General features: G+C 43.7%; 1 protein-coding gene across 1 annotated transcript in view; it reads left to right on the top strand.

Moving 5' to 3' along the window:
* DDAH1 (dimethylarginine dimethylaminohydrolase 1) overlaps positions 1 to 18,731 on the top strand; it is a 94,355-nt gene that overhangs the window by 68,448 nt on the left and 7,176 nt on the right. The window lies entirely within an intron of this gene.

The following is an 18,731-nucleotide window of genomic DNA, read 5'->3' on the forward strand; positions in this document are numbered from 1 at the left end:
AAAAGGATTGAGAGCTTGGATGTGAGGAGAGAAGGTTAAGGAGGAATGGAAAATAACCCCAAGGATGTGAGCTGAAATAACAAGGAGGATGGTGAAGTTTCCGAGATGGAAGAGAGAGAGTTGAATAGCTGGGAGCATGCAGCCCTCTCCAGGAGGTGTGAGATGAAGAAGATAAGGAAGACGGGTTGAAAGGAAAGGGAAGATGCAGGCTCTACTTTCAATAATTCCACATTGTGCTGACATGTAGCTTTAGGATATGGGCAGAGTACAGTAGGAGCAGGAAACAGGCAAATATGCTAAACCAAATACCCGAGAGAAGGGACAGTGTTGGATTTCTGGCCCCTTTTCTCAAAGGGGACACTAGTAACTCTTACCAACCTGAAAAAGCCTTCTGCCTTGAAGTTTTTAACATGAACATTTATTGCTGATTCTGCCTTGCTATCATAGAGTAAAGTGAAGTCCAAGATCTAGGATGAACCCACTACCAGAAGAGTAAGGTGGCTAGAAAGTGTCACAGTCTTCCACATGAACTCCTTATGCAATTATCCTGAGACTCCAGTGCCCACCCTAGGGAGGCTCTCCATCACAAGCTGGACATAAAAGGTCTTTTGTCTTCTGTCTAGAGTAGACTAAAGCACTAACAGCTCTCCCCTCCCCCGTTTTTTAATGTGACATTTGTATGTACAGTCAAGTCATGTCCAAAAGAATTGTAGCTAAATGGGCATCTGACAGCGTTTCTCATTCTTCTTCCTTATCAGGAATGACTTTTCGAGGTCACCAAAAGGTTCATTTTGTTCAGTAACAGTAGCCAATGTGTTCCCAAATGTACAGCCTCTTATTGTACTGGTTCTCTTGCAAATAATGAATCCAGGCTTTGCTTGTCAGTACTAAAAAATCTACTTCCAGGTGGAGAGTAATGTGGTGATTGTTACTAACCCATGCAATTACAAAATGTTGTAACTCAGCTCTGTCTCGCCTTTTGGGGAGGAACAGGAAGGTGAAAGAGATTTCCTTTGTTTAATTGTATTAGTAAAGAAATCTTAATCTTTCTCTGATTAAAATGTGGCTTATTGTTTTAGATATGTAAGGTTTTTGTATATATTATTATTATTATTTATTATTTATTATAACCATAAAACTTATTTTGAAAATTAAAGAATATTTATGTAGTGACAGTGATAGTGCCAGAGGCTTCTGATCAGGATCAGGGCCCTATTGTGCTGGCCAGAAGATGGAGCAACTCTGAAATAAACATAGCTCCTATCCCAAAGAGTTTACAGTCTAGGGCTCTGATCATGCAAAGACTGCTTAGCTTCGATGGCACTCATGCATAAAGTTAAACAGGTGCATAAGTCTCTGGTTCAGAGCTATGGACTGTAAGCTCTTTGGGGTAGGAACCATGTGTATTTCAGAGTTGTGCCATGTTCTAAGTCTTTGCAGGATCAGGGCCTGAGAGATTCTCAGGAGCTCCAGGTGCCCCTTAACCCCAGCAATACCAACATCTGCTCACCCAACAACCACGCAGCTTCCCATTCAGACTCCCCCATCCACACACACACCCGCCTACCTACCTACCTTAGCCTGAGGTGCCAAATCTGGGAACCTCTGGGACCTACACTCTATCACTCCGAGCAGGGGGTGTGACTGCAAGCCTAAGTTCATGCTTTTAAGCAAATTCTTCTTTGTTTGCATAAAATGTCACATGGAACAGGAAAAAAACATGCAAAACTGGTATCAATGTGAAATAATGTATTTGGCCCTCAGGCTGAACGACTGGACGCAGGCCTATTAGGACATGTTCCGTTTAACTTAAAAATAATATTTTATAGCTACGAGTAGTGACTGCTAATAACAGTCCACACCTACCTGCAGCTCCACACCCCCTTTCGCTTTCTGTGAAACCAAATGAAAATGGTTTCGGTTGCAGTGTATTGACACTCCTGATTCTGTATCCCAAACAGTCTAGCCTACATGAAGTGCTATGTAAATTCCCCAGTGTGAGTTGATCTGTATGCCCTGTCCTAAGTAATCAGGCTCAAACTCCAAAGGCATCACAAGCAGCAGCCTGATAAATTGTGCAGTTACTCAGCCACAGTAAAATACTTCTTTGCACCATTTATAAACACTAACAAAATTCAAGCACAGTACTGTTTTCTGACTCAAGCCAAGACTAATTTGAGTGCTCTTCAGTTTGATTAAAGCCATTTGCACAACTCTGCTAATCATATTGCAGTGCATCAATTTAGCTATTGAAGCCAAAATATATTTGTGGATAAGATGATAAATAAATTGAGGTTGTAAAGTACCAGCCGTGTAAATATTACGAGCAGTTCAGATACAGCAAAATGCAGAGCATTCCTAATAAGAAAGGATGATGCATTGTCAGGCTTTTTAGAGTGTACTAGCAAGGTAACCGAACATTTAAAAAAAAAAATACTGAAAAATACCTTTTTAAATTGTTGACCATATTGGTTTGCATGGTGTTTTTTTGGTATTCGAGATTTAGAAGTATATACATCTCTGTATAAGGGTCAGCGTTAATGAGACATATGCACATGTAACTCCACTCCATTAACCAAGGTTAGAATATACTCCTAAAGGATTGGGACATAAAGAAGTTCGCACAAGTATTGCTGATAAGAAAACTCAGTATTTCATAGGACAAAATGTTACTTGTGTGCAGCTTAAATAATCATTGCCACAAACTTAAGTTGAACTGAAAACATCTGAACTAAGGGAAAAGTTTTCAAAGCTAGGTCCTGAAGTTGTTAGGCAACTCAGTCCTGTTAGAGACACCTGAATTAAGGATACTATCCTGAAAGGTTCTGAATCCCTCCTGAGGTTTCAAGGGCCCAATTCCCAGCATTACTTCAATGGGAGCTGTAGCTCCTGTTGGCTTCAATAGGAGTCATGAGCGCTCAGCACATCTGAAAACCAGGCCGCCTTTGAAGCAAATCCTGCAGGGTGCTGTGGGTGGACCCAAAGTTAATTGGAATAAATGAAGACTTCCCATTTACTTCAGTGGGCTTTGGATCAGGCCCTGGAAGGTAATTTTCCATGGAAGTGCCATTGGAAGCTGAGGGTGCTCAGCACCTCACAGAAGCAGTGAGCACATTTTAGGATCAGGCCCTTGGTTAGCTGCTTAAATGTGGATTTATTTCACCAAATTTATTTTAAAACCCCAAAAAAGTATACCTTGAGCACCTATCCCATAAATAAGAATACATAATAGAATCATATAAAGAACTGACCATCAAATTCTTTTTCAAAAAGCCAAGGAATTTTATTTTATTTTTTACAGAATGTCTGAAATTTTATCACCAAGCTCTGCACCAAGGGGTGGGGGAGTCTCTCTGTAAAAATTTTGGCCTAAAGTACTGAATGAATTGGTCCTAGTGCTTGCAACTAACAAATTGGGTATTATTTATTCAAGTCATTTATTGTTCATAAATAATAAATTTAGTAATTTTGAAACAGGAATATCTGAGTTCAGTCTCGCCTTTCCAGGATGCTATGTAGTTACATACAAAAAAATGGTTAAAAGAAAGTTAAGTTTACAAAATCAGGCACCGAAGGGTTCTGTCCCCTTGTGCATTATAACAGTATTGCCCTCATCTCGTAGGTGGTCTGTGGCATACCCAGAAGTAGAATGCAAGCCTCCTGGGTTCCAGCCCTGTGCTTTAAAACACAACATCCTCATCTTACAACCCTCTGTCTCCTTCACTGTCCAGCCTGTGCACTGGATGAGACAGTGTTCCTGTAGAACAAGTAGTCGGTGATAGCATATCATCATCCGTATGCAGAAGAAAGCTAAATTAAGATTCTAGAGAAACCTTACTTCTAGAATTTCTAACTTGCGAGTTGCCTGACTTTCCAACTTGCACATTCCTTTTATATAGGTTTGGGGTTTTTTTAATGTGGATTCCTAGGTTTTTAATTAACAGACTGAAAAACCAGAAATATCCTATGGAAACATGTTGACTCTCTTTGAGTCATGAGCAGGATCTGACCCCAGAACTTCCAGATCCACAATACAGACATCTACCAACAGATAGCAGTAGTAGACTGTTGTTATTCTGTATGGACCAATGATTAGAGAGGGATATGAAACACATTTTATCACCGTTGTAGAATATTGGGAGTCAGGATTCCTGGGTTTGAGAGCAGTCTCTGAAGGAGAGCATACTGTAGTAGTAAAGACTTTAACCAGCCACCTGCTTAGATTTGGCATGTTCATTCTGAAAGCCAGTGTGGCTAAGTGAATGAAATTTGTGTCCATCATAATTAGGCTTGGAAGAATTAGATTTTCATCAGCAAATGTCGGTAAATCTCTTTCACTGTACCCACACAAACTGATGAAAAAATATTTCCATCAATAATAGAAACTTACAGTTAGGAAACCATTTTAAAAAATGCAGCTCGAGCTTATTAGTCTGATTTAAGAATATTTACTCTGTGTGTTTTGATATGTGATGTTGGCAATTTGTGTTTTAACAGTTATAAAGCTTTACCATTTTGAATCTCAATATCTATCATTAAATAACTGTCTTACTACCCATAGCTCCCCACAACTGAGAATTTATATTGATAAAAGTAGAAAGTCTTAAAAATAAACGTCAGTATTGTCCATTGAAATTAAAAATTGAATTCCGCCAAACCTAGTCAGATTAGAGACCTGGGTTCCATTCCCAGCCACACTAGAGGTGACCATCCCTTTGGTATCATGTAAAATGTGCGGAAAGTGTATTTGCTTCCCTCTTAAAGGTAAGGGTCTGACGCCTTGCTCAATAAGGTCTCTGCAAAGAATTATTAATACTCAGTAAGGAGAAGACCTAAGACTAGAACTCTTGGCTTCTAACCCACCACTACGTTCACCATGCTAGTGTAATGCTGATAGACCCTGGTTGTTGGCAGACTGGATCGAACCCGGGACCTCTGGAGCTTAGTGCATGAGCTTCTGCAGCATGAGCTAAAAGCCAACTGGCTGTTACCTAAGGCTGTAGAGCACTCATCATCTCTCTCTAAGTGGTCTCGATGCCACTAGCCAGGACAGAACACCACACCCAGGAGGTATGTGGGTTTCACAAGAGTGGCAGGGTTCCTGCTGTGACCCATCCTGAGCTCAAGCTATGTGCGGGGCTCAGACTATGCTCAGTATAGGTGAGACTTTAGCATTAAGTTTCTAAAAAGTTCTGAACGTAGGCAAATAGAAATTTTAAAAGGCTTTTAATTTTGCCAAATCTTGTTGAATTTTCATCAGTAAAAAGCACCTCTTTGACTCGAGCACCAGCCCCTTGCCAACTTTCAAATTGTTCCTCCAGAATATGGGGGGCACTAAAGATAGTCCGAGAAATGTTTTGAAAAAAGTTTAACCTATTTCTCAAAAATGGCCAAAATGTTTTCATTGAAACTTTTTAAAATAAATATTCACTCTGAGGCAAAAAACAAGCGTGGCATGTTCTGTCTAGATGGTTAATGTTTGGCAAAGTTACAAACAACTGAAAAGGCAGGGGTGCTAGAACAATTTGTATAATGGGGTTGCAGAAAGACATTGAACAAAACTGTAAATTCTGTATATAATGGAAACCACTTCAAGCCAGGGGTTTTGCCACACCCCCAGCATCCCCAGTTCCAGCACCTAGGTGAAAAGGGGGGCTTATAACTAAGTGTTAAGCCAATTTAGCTATAGGCATTATTACCAGCTCTACCTAGAATATCCTTCCTTCAGTCTTGCAATTAAAGTTACCACTGTGGTCTTTAGGTTATTGACACCCGGAGCTAAAAGGTTTTTAAAGGCTAGCTTATTCCATCTGATACGTGGCACTGCATAGCGCAGTCAATCCACTACTCCTCTTGTATCCATATTGGTGAAGGGCAATGTAGTCCCCTGGGCTCCTATTTAAGTGCCTAGCTATGACAGCCCTGAATGTCATTTCTTTATCTTGATGGTTTGCTTTTTAAACCACTCTTTTTCACTCTCGAAATCCAATCCTGCAAGCAGAATGATTGAGCTGTGTTTGAGCATCTGTGGCAGGGCAATTGGTTTCATTTGAGTTAAGGATGCAAAGGTTAGCAAATAAAATGGCTTATTTTTTGTTAGTTGGAAAGTGATCTTTTGAGCTGTGCTATGCTTCCACTTCATACTGGATGCTTTATACCTCTAGCAACAATCTTGCTGGAGGGACAGTATCTTTTTCTGGTTTTTGTGTAGTAAAACATGTATTTTGGCAACTCTTAAAAATTAATTAAACCACCTGAGTGGTGCATACTATAATTTATCATAACCATAGTGCTGCCTGTGTGTAGTGCTGCATGTGAGCTATGAAACGGCTGTATAGGCTTTAGGATAATAAAACACATGCTAGAAGCAGACAATAAATCAGAAGTGACATTTTGACCACAAGATCATCTTCAGGCTCTCTAAAATATAGAACATGGTTATTTGGGCTACAATTGGAAAGTGAGACTGTAAGAAATTGAATGAAAAAGGAATGGTAGAAATTAACTGCAAAACCTGTCATTGCCTGAAGTCTCCCGCAGCTAAAGTATTAGCCTCCTCTTGCTCTGTCCTGCGCTATTTTCAGCATGCATTTCTTTCCTCCTTTCTGTCAATCCTGTTTTATAGTATGTATATTGAGTATGTGCTGTAGCTGTCAGGGGATCAAGAAAGGAAAAGCAAGGTCTTTTGCCCCTTCAGGGGGGCCAGGATTTCACCCTATATATTGCCCCTGCCTGCCATCCGCCCCCTATCCCCACTCCTCCCTGTGTCTTTTGAGCCTGATCCTTTGCTACTGAGGTCAATGAGAACTTGCCTTCAATGGTGCTCATTCAGGCCCTTTGCTAGTGTGTGCCTTGGCATTGAGGTGTAAGGAGTATTATCTTGGTGTTTTTGCCCTCTCAGACACACGTTTAACAATCAGCTGAGTCTTGCTGAGGCAATAGTTGAATTGACACTTGGCCGATGTAATCCAGTGAAGATCTCATTAGCCATTGGAACAATTGCTAGGCAGGATTAGTGCAGAAACAGAGGCATAGTTAATTCCTTTTATGTGCTCCTTTCGCTCCCTTCTCAGACATGCCAAAATTCTGAGAAAGCTGTGTGTGTTCAGTTTGCCTAGCCAACCAGCAAATCTGTAGGTAGGCTAGAGCAGTGGTTTTCAACCTTTTTTCATTTAAAGACCTCTTAAAAATTTTCAAATGGAGATGCGGACCCCTTTGGAAATCTGTTGTCTGTATGTATAGTTGAATTCTGTTCAGTCAGGTTTCAGTCTTAAGTCTTTCATGGACCGCTTAGACATGGTCTGCGGACCCCCAGGTTCAGAACCCCTGGCTTAGAGGATCCATAACTCTGCAGGGCTGCATCACAGTGAAATAGCAGCCTTCCCACATGACATACTTCTGTGCTTTCTGTGATGGGCAGAGACTGACTAAGTGAGTTTTATTGGTGGAGTTCCAGTGGCAGAGGGAAACTCACTTGTGTTCAAGCCCTTTCTGCTCTCTTTTTGGACACTTGCTGGCAGTTCCTTACGACTTCATTGCAACACAAAGTGCTCCCAACCATAGCCTTGGCAATGTCAAACATATGCCAGCAAATGGTCCTACTGTATTTTTTGGCAACCTCCACAAGCCAGTAGCGATGTTCTTGTCCACAGGGATTTAGGCTGCCCTCTGTATAGACTCTGTAGCATCGGGCCAAAGTCTACATAGAGTTAGTAAAAGGTATCATTCTCAAGTCATTTACGTCAAGCTCCTGGTACTGCGTCATGCCACCACTCGGTGAACTGGGTCCTGATCCAAAATAGACACTCCACATGGGCAAGGTTTGTTATCGTAAGGCTGGTAAAGCAAACACTGATGTCAAACCACTTGACACACTTCTCCTCCTGGAGCAGTGTCCAATGCCCTGTGCTGGCAGTCTGGGGTTCTACTCACTGTATTAAGTTTTCCCACTCCATCCATTCTCTTATGAAATTAACTACCAGTGTAAAGAGCTGTCATATTGCCTCCATGATGAGATCTTGATGGGGTTCGTGCTGGGAATGGGAGTGATGCAAACTGGACCTGGGGAATTTGTGAAATTTGCACAAAACTATCCAAAAGGTGAAAAACTTTATAAATGGTTCCATAGGTATGGGCAGCCATTTTGGAATTTTACCTAAGTCGTTCTCAGCAATTGTGCTGAGCACTATAGAGAACAAGTGTTTCAGGAGTCCAGAACGCACTGGTGCAACCTTGATTGTGTAGTTTGTGGACGTGACAAAATGTCTGTTATGAACAGGACTGCCGTGTGGAGATGCTGAACTGTTGCAAAGATGAGACTGCCAACGATTTAATGCAGTTGAGCCTGTAACTGTTTGTTTCTTCCCTAAAGGGACTTGGAATTAATGTGGAACAACTGACCTCTGTGCTTCAGAACTAATTCTTGGTAGCCAGGAATATAACCTAGAATCTGAATGTATTAGAATATGTGGTAGTAGAATTGGAAGAACTCTTTCCTTCCTAAATACAAGATGCTCATAACATCTTTAGCTTGTCTAATTCTCGACTCTCCCATTCTGTAACTTCACTGGTACATGGGAATGGGATTGATCATTCATCATCTTAACTCCTGCTCAAGAATGCTATTACAAGTGCAGCTCAGTGCACAGTTCTGATACTGGTCAGGAGAGGCTTGCTAAAACCTCACATAAGGAAGGAAGTAGAGAGAAAAGTCTGTTCCAAGCACCTGGATGCTTGGTCTTTATTCAAAGCCAAGATTTCAGAGTAGTGCTTTCATAGACTTTGGAGTAAATTGTTATAACATTGACAAAATTTCCCTATTTCTTATGATTTACTGTCTTTCGTTTATATTAGGTGCACATCTCCTGTGTAGCTGCTAGGGCTTCTGCAACATGCCATTATTGAAAAGCAGAATACTGTTATCAACCACCATAGGAGAGTTACACTCAATTGTGTAAATACTAAGAAATTCCTAGCTATGAGTTATGTAAGTGCCTGCAGAACAGGGCCCCCAAGTGGCAACTTAATACTTCTGTATTCTGCTAGAATAGCCAATACGTCCTGGAAAATATTAAGAACAATTTATTTTAGATAAAAATCTTCTAATACTGTCTTTCTAGTCTCTTATTTTTAGTAATAAAGATGTTTGTGTAAAAAAACCAGCGCCTCTTATTCCTTGAGCATTAATCACTTATGCCTCCTCTTATTCCCCACATGAAGTCATAATTCTCTATTTACGATATTGCAGTGGGTTGCTGTGGAAATGATCACAAATATTAACAGCCCAAAGAGGATGACTTCAGGTAGGGAATAAGCAGCAAGTGCAGATGAATGCTGACTTTTGTGTAAATATAGCATTGAAGAATGAGCTTAGTGAAACAGAGAGAACAACAGACGATCTGCTTCGGAATATAAATGGGAAAAAATAGTTCCATGAGACATCTGCTGTTCTAAACCTTGCTGATAGAATTTTGTGAATTCAGCCTGATTTTTCTCAAAGACTTTCCTTTAGCTTATAGTTATTGACTCTGGGCCCTGATCTTACAAGGTACTGTGCATCGTCAACTTCTCTTGGTGTCCCACTGCTTTGGGAAGTGTGGGCACTCAGCATCTCATAGGGTTGGGCTCTCATTGTGTATCAGAATGCACACTACTTTAAAAAAAAAATCAGCAGTAGTTAAGACAGTACAATATTTAGAACCTCTTTAAAATTTAGAGACGTGTCTTTTCTGAATTATCTGTTGTATTAAACTTTGTGTATGTGACTGAATTTACTTAGTTGTAATTGACTATACATTTTAAGGGATTATCAAGTACCAATTGCTGTAGAATCTAGTAGTCAGGAGGACATACACTTCCATACACTAATTAACCTGCAGAATGATTGGGAACACAAGACTTCTTATTTTTTACAGTCCTAGACGAGGTCAGTATGGGACCCCTTTAAATGTGCACTTGTAGCCAACAGGGAGCAGGGAGCCTGTCAGCCTGTAAGAGTAAAGACAGAGGCTATAATGATTGAGGGAGTTGTCAGCTTGCTTTCCGTAAATAGGAAACTTTGTTCTGTTGTTTTTCTGCTTCTTTGCTTTCCTTTTTTTTGGGGGGCATCAGCTTCCCTTCTCTCCATGAGTTCCTGTTCCAAAAGACAGGATGTTCATAGTCTAGATTCCTTTATTAAAAACAGCAAATCTAAGTCATTTCCTTTTCCCTTCCTCAAGAGGTACTTGCCTTCTGCATCAGCCCCTGAATAATGCTGATGGCGTCACATCAGTGTGACCTCAGTACAAGGTTGTTTAAAGGAGGTAATGCAGCACAGGTGTACTTTGAAGCTGTGCTAATGAGCATCAGATGTTAACAATTAAATTTGTGAGGATGTAAAGGCTTTCCTTAGGAAAAGTTTAGTAATGGAATGAACAGGAGGGCAAACTTCTTTATAAACGAGCAATGTGGAATACGTGACTGAAGGGATGCAGTAGGAATTAAAAACAAAAGCCTAGCTCTTAAGAACACTAAGTGTAGGAGATTGATGGTTTGGTATTTGGCAATCTCACTATGGTCCTGTCTACACTAGATGCTTGGCATATTACCCACTGTTTTGGTTCCACTAATTTGTCTGTAATACACGTTTATCCAAAAATTATTCTTTTGTGAGGTCCAAACCCAATAGGCACTGCTCACATGGGATCTTATCTGAGTCTTTGAAGGATTTTAGTATTTTTATTCCAAATCTCCAAGAGGTGTCTCAACATCTAATGAGAATTTCTACTCCAATTTATGCCATATGAGGCTACCACGTCTTCCTCCTGTTGAGACAGCCTGACTGTCATGTCTCGTGCTATGTCTGAATCCTGGGATTCTTGAAACATCATGAAATCCAGGCAAGGTCTCTGGCTTTTCCTGGTCCCGCTCCTCATCTTTTTACCTGCCTGGTACATGGCACCACTGTTCTCCACCTTATTCTTCACCACTGCATTTCAAAGAACCTCTGTGCTATTCACTAGGATTTTGATCAGTGTGGAAGGGCAAGTACCAAGGATTTGCTGCAGCTTATCATGGAAAAGACCCAGTTTCCTCCCTGCACCAGACCTCCGCTCATTGTCCCAAGCCCCCTTGTACTGAACCTTCATTCCCATGATTTTTCACAGCACTGTTTGTTACTCCAGGTGAAGTCTATCTCTGCTATTTGGTTGGAAACTGGAGTCAAAATGGCTGTTGGAGCTAGCATGCCATTCCTGTCCGTACTAGCTCTGTACTGGTGGAGATTGGTACAGTGGAGGACAACACAGTAGATAGCTTTGTTTGAAGCAGGTCTAATCCAACCAATCGATTGCTGTGCACAGCTGGGAGAACGGGTAACTTTGTTTCTTCCCTTCTCATTTATTGCTTCACTAGGAAATCTTGCATGATTTCCTTTAAAACATTCTATCAGTTTTTAGAAACAGTGTGAATCCAGAGAGAGAACTGATGAACATGCTAGAATGCCAATTTATTCCTTTAAATATGAGAAGCTGTGATTCAAAGGCTCATGGTTTTGGGGTATAAGTAATACTACTTCTGTAAAGCAGTCATCCACAATGAAACCGTCTTATGAGTATGTCCTCTACTGGGATATGGCTTAGTGCTCTAGGCATCGTTTTTTTTAACTATCTAGGCTCCATGGAATCACATATTCAAATCTCTGCTAGTTATCTGGAGGTACATGAATGGAGTACTATGAAATCTGACACGGAGGTGAAGGGAGGTGGTGGCCTTTCAGATCAAATCTTAAAAATCAAGGTCTTCCAGTCTGTCTGGACATTGGTGCTTTTCATAAAACTGTTTCATAGACTGTTTCCAGGATGGTGATGGCCACAATTTTCCTCTTCCCTTTTCTTCCCTCTGCCTGCCCCCCTATTATAATGCACTGACCAAGAGTCTCTTCCCCCCCCTCTCATGGTTTAACCATGTGAGAGGTTTATAGGTCTGCTGCTGCCTCCAAGTTAGTGTAACTGGTTCTTCACTTTAAGCAGGGTCATAGGTCCACAGACAAGCCAACCTGGACATTGTTGCCCATTGCTGCATCTCTGGCTGTTAGTTACCATCCACACCAAGAATCACTTAATTTTCATCATCTGAGACAGAGTTCATCGTGACACGTATAGTTAAAGTTGCCCAATATTTTTCCATTATGATCTTCTCTTTTCAGTTGCCAGACTTTAATGGTTTGGATGGAAATGTTCCATGCTTGCTCTCTGCCTCAGTTTGAATTCCTTTTGCAACTTTCAGTGAAAATAGTTTAGATATTCCCAAGGTGTTCGGTATTTTTGCCATCTCATCTTAAATACTGTCCTACAGAATCTTTGAACAGTTCTGTTATCTCCGTGCTTAGATCAGAAACTTGAAATTTGGTAAGAGAATGATTCTGGGGACAGAGAAGTGCCATCTGCTTTCCATGAAAATCCATCCAAATTTGGTCAAGGTATAAGACTCTGAAAATCACCATTTCCAGATGCTCCATAGAGCATGAGAGGCCTACTGCTAAAGTTTCTGACCATTCTGTCTGCACTGAGCATGCTTTCAGACACACGGAGTCACAAAGAGAGCTCCAGACAATATGCAGACAAAGCAGCAACTTCAAAATACCCTTTGACCTAGGCCAAGGGAAGTTAGGGTGGGACCAAGGAGGAGATCAGGAGGTCTAGACTTGGCTCTTCCCCAACCAGTTTCTGTTGTTTATTATTATGGAGGCACCTTATTACTGAGTACAAGGCCTCAGGCTCTATGTTAGAAGGAAGGCGAGTATCCTTTCCCCCAGAGATGTTAAACAAAGTCACTTTTGGCAGAGTTGGGAATAGAACCCAGGTTTCGAATATGATAAATCCATTAGCCATTTTCCTACACTGCATTTTATAACAAATGTTCCAAATCTGTGTGCATGGCTGTGCAGTGTGTACCCCTAAACCATACTCTGTTCACGGGTAGGAAAAGAAGAACCCAGAGATCCTGATTCCGAACATCCTGCTACTGTATAGCAAACATCAATCTAGCAGTCAGTCTACAAAGAGGCTAACAGCTGCTGCCAGTTAGGCCTATCACTTGTGCTAAAGTAGTGTTTTGTGGATCCCTACTGATGACTCCTGTGGAGATCAGTATCATTCCACATGATGGAACTTCCATTTCTCATTCTTCTTTTAAAAACAAAAACTAAAATTACATACAAAAGAATAGTGATGCTGCAAAGTCAAGCACTGAAAAGTTAGGAAATGCCAGAATTAATGTTACACTGGCAACCTTAATTCAACCCATTCTCCATATGCATTATGATGCAATATTTAATTATATTATCACATATTTATTCAACAGGGTTCCTTCCTCATTTAATGCATGGTTTGGACAGGGTTGCAGGAAGAAAGAGGCTGGTCACTTGTGCTTAAGGTGCTGAACTGGGACCCAGAAGAGCCAGTACTATTCCTCCTCTGCCACAGACTTTTGTATGTGATATGAATGTATATGCGTATATTCTACGCATGTGTTCTGTGTGAGTGGGAGTCCAAGGGGGCTGATTTAGAGTTGGATATATAACTTTAATTCTGTCATTTCCTAACTTGTGGCTTTGTGCGTGCGTGTGTGCGCTCTCTCTCTCTGTGAAAACAAAAATGTCTGTCTAAATTTATTCTTCAGGTTTTTGGGCTTCTGTGTAAAAAAAAAAAAACTGAAATGTGTTCAGGCTTTTGACTAACACATCTGCTTGATAAAGTTTTGGCCAGCTTTCCTACCTTTTTAGTACACGTATGCACTGTATACTGTGTGTGTCGGTGGGGTCCTTGGGATATTAAGGCTCTTTAGGTGTGACATTTCTGCTGACTGTTGTGACACTCCTCTAATGAGCTCTACACGAGCGGAACCCCGAAGTCACTGGGGTCTGCACAAGGGCCTGTCTGAGTGAACTGGGGTCTATTACCAGAAGAGAGCTAATACAACACTATGTTTTAAAGGATGCCAGACATGTTTAAAGTATCTCTTAAACTCGTCAACATTTTTCCTTCACGTGTATTGCTGTTTCACATTTAGGGTTATTTAGCTTACCCATTACCTCAGTTTGGCTGAGGACATGCTGTAAAACATTACAGAAAAGGCATTTTAGGCCATGTGAATGACTTCAATATAAGGAAAGCATGACTAAGGGCTGAGAGAATGTGCAGTGAATATTACCCTCTATAGGCTAGAGAGAATTCCCAGAAAAACTAGGCATGCAGGAAATGCCTGGCTGCTAGTATAACTGGTCATGCAAGTGCTCCTGGGCAGAAAGCCAGACTCCTACAAACTCACTTCATGACTGCTACAATCTTGGTACATAAGGCAGTTTTAAAAAGATCTTTCCAATTGGGTGTCTGATACACAAATAAGATGAAATGACCTGTCTCTTTTTTCCAAAAGATATCAATGTATTTTTTCTGCATTAGAAGGCCATTAGACTTCTTGTTTTATATGGGGATGGTGTAGAGCAAAGGTGGGCAAACTATGGCCAGTGGGCCACATCCAGCCTGCGGGACCGTCCTGCCCGGCTCCTGAGCTCCCAGCCGAGGAGGCTAGCCCCCGGCCTCTTCCCTGTTGTCCCCCATTTCGTGTAGGTATGCTGCTGCGAGGGCAGTGCGGCTTGTGCCCGCCCACCTCCTAGGCTTTCCAATAAGCCTGTCCTGCCGCTCTGAGTGGCCTGGTAAGGGGGCGGGGGGATGGGAGTTGGATAAGGGGCAGGAGGTCCCGGGGGTGGTTGGATGGCACGGAGGTTTGGGGGGTGGGGGCGGTCAGGAGACAAGGAGCAGGGGAGGGGTTGGACAGGGGGTGGTGTCCCAGGAAGGGGGGGGACAGGGAGCGGGGGGGGTTGGACAGGGGGTTGGGTGCCAGGAGATGGGGGGACAGGGAGCGGGGGGGGGGGGTTTAGGGGTTGAGGTGTCAGTGGGGTCCCAGGAGGGGGGTACAGGGAGCAGGGGGAGTTGGATAGGGGGGTGGGTTCCTGGGGTAGCAGTTAGGGATGGGGTGCCGGGAGGGGACAGTCGGGGGGTGGGAGGTTCGATGTGTCAGGGGGCCTGGGGAGAGCGGGGTGTGGATGGGGTCGGGGCAGTCAGGGAGCAGGGTGGGTTGAATAGGGGGTGGGGTCCCGAGGCAGCATTTAGGGTCAGGGGACCCCTGGAGGGGGCGGTCAGGGGACCCCGGGAGGGGGCGGTCAGGGGACAAGGATCGGTGTGGGTGCGTTGGATGGGTCGGGGGTTCTGAGGGGGGCAATCGGGGCGGGATGTGGGAGGGACTGGATAGGGGGTGGGAGCCAGGCTGTTTGGGGAGGCACAGCCTTCCCTAGCTGGCCCTCTGTTTCGCAATCCCAATGTGGCCCTCGGGCCAAAAAGTTTGCCCACCCCTAGTTTCGAGTGTACAGAAGAGGTCTTTTTACTGCTTATGCGTCTTCCACGAAATGAGATTTAAATTTTTTTTTCAGCCTGCAGATCTAGATGTAGAAGGAATTGCATGGGGTGGGGGGGAGGTAGAGGGGAGTAGTGGCACTCTCCCAAGCTTTACCCAAGCTCCACGTAGCTGAGGCTCCAAAATCAGACACTGCTTGTCGTAGAATTGTGCATGTGTTCAAAACATGATTATGCATGCTGTGCTGGCTCCTCTGGCTTTGGGTCTCTCTCTCAGTAGGGTTTGAATGACCATAGGCAGGGACAGATTAAGCCGGCAGTGGATCTCAACCTTTCCAGACTACTGTACCCCTTCCAGGAGTCTTTGTCTTGTGTACCCCAAATTTCACCTCACTTAAAAATTAGTTGCTTACAAAATCAGACCTAAAAATACAAAAGTGTCACAGCACACAGTTACTGGAAAATGCTGACTTTCTTATTTTTACCATATAATTATAATTATAAAATTAATCAATTAGAATATAAATATTGTACTTACAATTTATTGTATAGTATATAGAGCAGTATACACAAGTCATTGTCTGCATGATATTTTAGTTTGTATTGACTTCGCTAGTGCTTTACTTAAGAAAATAAGAATGGCCATACTGGGTCAGACCAAAGGTCCATCTAGCCCAGTATCCTGTCTTCCGACAGTGGCCAATGCCAGGTCCCGCAGAGGGAATGAACAGTACAGGTAATCATCACGTGATCCATCCCCTGTCACCTGTTCCCAACTTCTGGCAAACAGAGACTAGGGACACCATCCCTGTTCATCGTAGCTAGTAGCTATTGATGGACTTATCCTTCATGAATTTTATCTAGTTCTTTTTTAAACTCTGTTAGTCTTTTTTTATGCAGCCTGCTGTAAAACTAGGCAAATATCTAGACAAGTTGATGTACCCCCTGGAAGATCTCTGTACACCCCCTGGGGTATGCATACCCTGGTTGATAACCACTGGATTAAGGCATAGGCATAATAGGCATGTGCTTAGGACCCTGCCTCCCATCGTCATGTGATGACATCAGAATCTCAGTTTTAAAGAGAATATGTTTTTAGTCCTCATAGTTGTCAAGAAAAAGCTTGAAAACATGAGTGAGCTGTAATCCATCCAGCAACCGCTTGTGCCTGGAAGGAAGCTGCCTGGCCCCACACCCACCACCACAGCAGACTGGCCCCTAATGGCTCTGGAAGTGCCACCTTGCGGCCACTCTTGGGGCACTGCCTCTGCTCCTGCCACTGCTGAGAGGAAAGGTGACCTCTGCCACCTCTCTGGGGGCCTCCCATCTTTGGGTGACCAGCAGAGGGAGGGGAAATCCCCAGCTGCTGCTACTACTGCATTTGAGTGGCTGGTGGATGAGAGGATCCTTCCAATGCCCCTATAGAAAAGGAGGGGGTGTGGGCTCTTGGGTGGGGCTGGGGATGAGGATTTTGGGGTGTAGGAGGGTGCTCTGGGCTGGGACTGAGGGGTCCAGAGGGCAGGAGGGGGATTGGGGCAGGGGCAAGGGAAGGGGTACAGGTTCCAGCTGGGGGTGCAGGCTCTGGAGTGGGGCAGAGGATGAGAGGTCTGGGGTGCAGGAGGGTGCTCCGGGCTGGGATCGAGGGGTTTGGAGAGCGGGAGAGGGATCAGGGCTGGGGCAGGGGGTTGGGGCATGGGGAAAGGCTCAGGGGGTGCAGGCTCCGAGCGGCGCTTACCTCAAGCAGCTCCCAGAAGCAATGGCATGTCCCTTCTCTGGCTCCTGCACAGCCAGGTGGCTCTCCTCGCTGCCCCATCCACAGACACCACCCCTGCAGCTCCCACTAGAGCACATAGGAGCCAGAGGGGGGCCAGGCCGGCTTCCGGGAGCCACGTGGTATGACCCCCAATGCAGTGCCCTGGTCAGATTGGGACCAAGCTGGTGGTCCAGCCCCCGATCCAGCGCCCCAGCCAGAATGGGGCTGAACCATGTGGTCCGGCCCCTGACCCAGCAACCCAGCCGGAGCACCGGAGCGGGGCCAAGCTGCGTGGTCTGGCCCCCGACCCTGCGCCCCAGCCGGAGTGGGGCCGAGCTGCGTGGTGCGGCCCCTGACCCAGCGGGGCCGAGCCATGTGGTCTGGCCCCGACCCAGCACCCCGGCTTGAGCGCCAGAGCAGGACCGAGCCATGTGGTCCAGCCTCCCACCCAGCACCCTGGAGCAGGGCCGAGCCGCTAGTGCAGCTCACAGGCCAGCTTAAAACGGCTCGCAGGCCAGATGCAGCCTGCGGGCCGTAGTATGTGCACCCCTGGGGTAAGGGCTTAATTGTATACAAGAATGTCTGTGTCCCCAAAGGGCCAGGTACCTAACAGAGCACATTGTTATGTTGTCCTTTGTCGGAACTAGCTAACTAAAATAACATTCTCCTCTTCACAGCTGGGTTCTTGGAAGTTTGCTTTTGTTATTTCTAGTTAGTCCCACTCTCCTTTTCTTCTCTGTGTTAGGATTAATACAGTCACTACTTCTATGTTCTTTTGTTTTGAGAGGAATCCACCCAAAAAGTCCTTTTGTTTAGTCTCCCATGCATCTGCCATGTGTCTGTTATAGAGTAGGGCCTTCCCTCTCACTGAAGTTATTGTGCAATATTCATTATTTTCTGTCTGAAACCCTTTATGCAGTAAAGGAATTCAAAAGAATGCTGTATGAATGGTTTCGGCGTCATTCTATATTAAATACCATTTTGCAACTTCTAAAGCAAGTGTTCTGCAATGAATCACAATATGTTCCTGAGAGGTGAACTATTGCTACAACACAATTACAATAACAGGTTTCTCTTTGTTTTTCCTCCAAGAATGGAAGAACACGAGTGTCTCAAACTCTGCTGTATCCAGGTGCTGGTTCTTCCTTTACTGACACCAATAGTGCAATGCAGGCCTAATAAAGAATATACGGTTTTAAATAGGGTCTGTAAAGATCAATTGCAAAGAGGAAAGCCCGCTATGGAGTGTGATCTGTAAAGGCCTGATCCTCCAGACATCTATTACTTACTACCGTGAGCAGTCCCTGTCACTACTTGTGATTGTAGGCTGTACACCTGGGAAGTGTGTGCAATATCAGTGAGAAGTTAAAAAACAGATGAGGGCAACTTAAATACAAGCAAGTTAAGATCAAAAATAGGAAAGCAAAGACAATGACTTCAAGAACAAAAATGCACCCAGTGCAATAAAAGTGCTGTTTATTCTAACAAAACCTGTTAGCTCTTTTAGGGAGGTAAATGGGACCTTGGAAATTCAGCAGAATTTCCTATCTGATGAAGAAACAAGAAGTGAGAGTAAGATAAACACT

The sequence above is a fragment of the Eretmochelys imbricata genome, chromosome 8 (genome assembly GCF_965152235.1).
Source record: "Eretmochelys imbricata isolate rEreImb1 chromosome 8, rEreImb1.hap1, whole genome shotgun sequence".
Classification (NCBI taxonomy): Eukaryota; Metazoa; Chordata; order Testudines; family Cheloniidae; genus Eretmochelys; species Eretmochelys imbricata.